The 4,417-nt window shown below is 41.2% G+C and overlaps 1 long non-coding RNA gene across 1 annotated transcript; it reads left to right on the top strand.

The window, feature by feature from the left end:
* Positions 1-2,686: 2,686 nt before the first annotated feature.
* On the top strand, positions 2,687-3,448 carry LOC101166441. The gene is made up of 2 exons (XR_002875177.1): positions 2,687-3,061; positions 3,154-3,448. It is a non-coding gene; the product is annotated as an uncharacterized LOC101166441 (long non-coding RNA).
* The last annotated feature ends 969 nt before the right edge of the window (positions 3,449-4,417 follow it).

Genomic DNA, 4,417 nt, shown 5'->3' with positions numbered 1-4,417 from the left:
AATAAATGTGTTCTGATTTTTGTGATAATGTGAACAATTTTCTGTAAAAAGTATGATTGTGTAAGTGTTAAAAAATCTAGAAATGTTATCATAAAACGATAAGATAAATCTTTTGGTAAATTAGATAAAAAATGCGTATTTCAATTCAGCATATTTAATATTTTAATCACATATTTAATGTTTAATTTACAAATTTCTAAAGATGTTTTTCTTCCAAATGAGTTAGTCTGAGTGTAGAAATGATTTGCAGCCGTCGTGTCTCCTGATGACGGTTTGATGTGAAGCTGAATCCAGTGAGTGAAGTGAACTTTGTGCTGCATTGATGAGGAGTTTAGTGATCAGAGTTCATGGAGTTTCCAGGATCAGACTGAATGCACTTCTGGAAGCTGCTGTTGACTGTGTGAGTGTGTGTCTGTGCTGCTTGTTGCTGCTGTCAAACTTCAGATGAGTCCGTAGTGAAGCCCGTGGTGAGCGTGTACCCAGCAGCATCCAGAGTCCATGTGGAGGGGAGCAGCTCCCTGCTGTGTCTGGCCTCAGCCATGTTTCCTCCTGTGGTCCAGTTCTCCTGGAAAAGACAGAAGAACAACGGACCACTGGAGGACCTGACCTCTGAAGAGCAGCTGGATCTCAGAGAGTCGGGACGCAGCGCCTCCATCCTGCTGCTCCATCAGCAAGAGGACAGCTCCTATAAATACATCTGCTCCGTCAAACATGAGGGGGGCACAGTGGAGGCCCAAACACAACAAGGTAATGAAGGCTTGGTGACTGTGTTCAACAGAGATTCAGCTTCATGCTGACTCTTTCTGACTCTTTCTCTGTTTCAGAGGTTCCTGCACTTCCAGCTGCAGGTTCCACAGCAGCTCCAACATCCCATCCAGCAGCTCCAACATCCCATCCAGCATCTTCCAGAATTCCAGCAGAGGGAACAGCCTCTGTTCCTCCTCTGGACCTGGTGAAGCTGTCCTTCCAGTCTGAGTGCAGGGTGAAGCTGCTCTGCCTGCTGTACTCAGTGCTGATAGTGAAGAGTCTGGTGTACTGCTGTGGACTCTCTCTGCTGATGATCCTCAGAAACAAGGGAGCATCCACCAACTCCAGACATGCTGAATGACTGTTTTCTGCTCGTCTTTTCTCTCCATCAAATCTCCTCCTTTCATCTCATTCATCACTTTGATCACAGTTCTCAAATATTCTTCATGACTTGCTGTAGATCCTTCATCAAACTATGTCAGCTGTGTTGTAGAGATGGAACTTTGCAGTTTTCTGCTTTTTCATTTACATTTTCTGTTTATACACATTGATCCATATTCTTACATTTTATTTGCAACAATATTCTCAATAAACTCAAAGACAATTTTCTTGTTTGAAGACATTTAACTGTAAGTTTGTGATTCTTTCAAGAACATCAACAAATCAAAAGTTTCCATGCAGCAGAATAAAGACAGAGAGCAGAGAGGAGGGAGGTTGATGAGTGAACAGCAGCAGATATGAATCTGCTCTCAGTGGTTTGGATTACAGGAAATGCTGCTGACAGACAATCAAACTGCCTGCAGATGTGTGTGTTTGTGCTCTGCAGCCTTCACACCCTGAACTCTGGCTACACAATTGAAAACAAACACAAAAGAAATACACAAACATCATTTTTGTGTTTCTGATTATGACAAATATTCTCCTGTTTTCTGTTTTAGACATTGGTTTCAGTAAATATAGAATCCCAAATCCCAAAATATGTGTATTCATATTTTATTTCTTCATGAGGATTCTGAATTCAGAGCTTTAAATGAATCATCACTTCCATTGTCTCTAATCATGGGTAGAGGAGAGAGGGTAAAGAGGGGAAGATGGAGAGGATAAAAACAAAAAATCATGAACCAGAAGAAAGAAAATCTAAAAATAGACAACAACTAAAGTTGTTTGAAACTTAACATTATTAATGCTGTTCTTAAGAGGACTGAGGCGTTTTTCTGAAGTTCAACTCTAGAGGGCGCCGTCGTTGTTTGAATAAATCCAATTCTAAATTGTAAACAGAAGTAAACAGAGCAGCAAACACAATATTTGAAAGAGCAGTTTGGGTTTCTAAGCTTAAGTGTGCGTCCATGAGAGCAGTGAGACAATTTTTCTGTTTGTTTAGGGTAAAATCTGTTTGTTTTTTGGTGTGGACATTTTCTGCTCAGTTAACAAGTTAAGCTAGTTTTGGTTAGAAGTTCTATAATATTGGATTTAATTAGTTCCTACAGTTAACGTCATAAGTTTTCTGGGTATAATATTCTGGGTATAATAATGCTATAAGAGGTTTGTGGAATGTTTCCAAATGCAGATCCAACAGGCTAAGTGGTTATTATGAAGACATCCTGTTGCTAAATTATTGACTCATGAATATTATTATTTTGCGTTTGGTTATTGAATTTGGTTCATTTATAATTGTATTATTTGTTTTCTTTATTCTGTTGTAGAACCACACACACAGACACATGTGCAAAACAGGCATGGATGTATCTTCTACTATAAATCCAACTACATTAAAGGAGAAGAAGGTCAAACGTCATCATTTGGTCTGTTGTTTAGCAACTTCTCTGTGTTAACAGATGAGAATCATTGATATTTTTCTCTAGACATAAACAGTGTAGAAAACATTTCAAGCAGCTTCCAGCATCAACATGAGCATCTCCACAGCTGTTAAACTGCAGATAACAGTGTGTGTTTGTGAGTTCAGCATCAAGCTGAGTGTGTTTGTGGAACATGAATGTGTTGGAGTGTTTGTGCATCATGTGACCCAGATTCTCTTCATCTGCTGTCAGATTCAAATCAGGAAGATGAAACCACACAGCAGCTTCAGCTGAGCTGTCCGTCTGCAGCAGCAGTCTTCTCTGTGAGCTGCAGGGGCTGATGGGAGCTTGGAGGAGGAGTCCCAAAGAACGTGGTCCTGCTCTCATCTCACAGCTCTCAGGTCCTTCTTTGTCCTCAGCTGCATCAGAACACCACTTCTCCTCAGGTTGAGCAGAGGAAACACGGCTGAACAAAATGCTTTTCCTCCCAGCTGCTGCTCTGTGCTGTCTGTGTTCAGGTGAGTGTTTGCAGCCAATCAGGAGCCAACCAGGTCTACCTGGAACAAACACTGTCATCCTGACCTTCACCTGTCTGTCTGTGTTTCTGCAGCACTGGTTGCCATGGCAGCAGAGCTGATTCAGGAGGATTTAACATTGACCAGGAAAGTTGGTGAAAGTGTCTCTTTCAGCTGTGGAGGAATTCGGGAGTGTAGTAGCAGCTTCAGATACTGGTTCCAGAAGAAAGAAACAGAAACATTCAGACTGATTCTTTGGTTTCGTGAAAGTGATGGTGAAATATATAAAGGTTACGGTCATCCTCAGAAAGATGATTTCACAGCTGAAAAAACCCAGAGTGGATGTGAATTGAAGATCAATAAAGTCAAAGTGGATCATTCAGCCTCCTACTACTGCTACTGCAGGTATCCACAGTGAGAAATGATCCCTGCAGGCTGAACAAAAACCTGCAGATGAACAGATGTTAGTGTTTGTGACAGAAAGAGAGCAGGAAACCACAGCCAGGTTCACATGTTTCACCTCCATCTCACACAGACTCACAAACTCACTGAACTGAGGATTAAGGCACCAAATGAAAACACAATCAAATCAAATCAAACTTTATTTGTTAAACAAAAAGTGCTTGTCATGACACACAGCTCAAAGTGATTTACAGCTAAAAATCAACCCACCCCATTGCCCCCCCTCCCTCCCCCTCCATTGACACATTGACCCCATGACCCCACACACAATGAATCCAGACATGAAATCATGACTGTAGTTCTAAAAGAAACTCATGGCTTGACTCTGCAGGAAATGAAATGAAATCCTGAAATCATGAACCTGTTCTAATTCCTTTGTTCCTTTGTCCAAATGTGTGGAGAATAAATGATCTCTTTCTGAGTTTCCTGAATGCAGAAACCAGAGTGACAGCTTCTGCAGACACAGAAACTCAGAAATCAGTGAGTGTGAAAAAGCTGAGCTTTCAGTCTGCTTTCAATGCAGTGATTAGCAGCTGCTCAGAGAAACACACAAAACAAAGAAGACTGTGGATCTGGCAAAGTTCTGACAATCTGTTTTTTCCAGATGATTCCTTGATGGACTGGTCACCATCTTCTGTCCTTTTGTCCACCTGCTAAACCTCCAGAAAAGTCCACATAGCTGTCAATGCTTAGTCAGCCTTTAGAGAACATCTGCTGCTCTGCAGCCTTCAGATCCACTGAACTGAACTGTTTCTCTGCTTCTCCTTATTTTCACACTGGAAATAGAAAAAACTCCAGTTTGAACATCAGTGTGAGAACAAACACATTCAACATTCCAGGCCTGTCATTTCTCTAACCACAGTTTTCTAACATGTTGGAAAACAGCAACTGGAAACA

This window comes from Oryzias latipes, chromosome 17, assembly GCF_002234675.1.
Source record: "Oryzias latipes chromosome 17, ASM223467v1".
NCBI lineage: Eukaryota > Metazoa > Chordata > Actinopteri > Beloniformes > Adrianichthyidae > Oryzias > Oryzias latipes.
The sequence above is the reverse complement of the archived record's forward strand: the minus strand, read 5'-3'. Positions and strand labels throughout refer to the sequence as shown.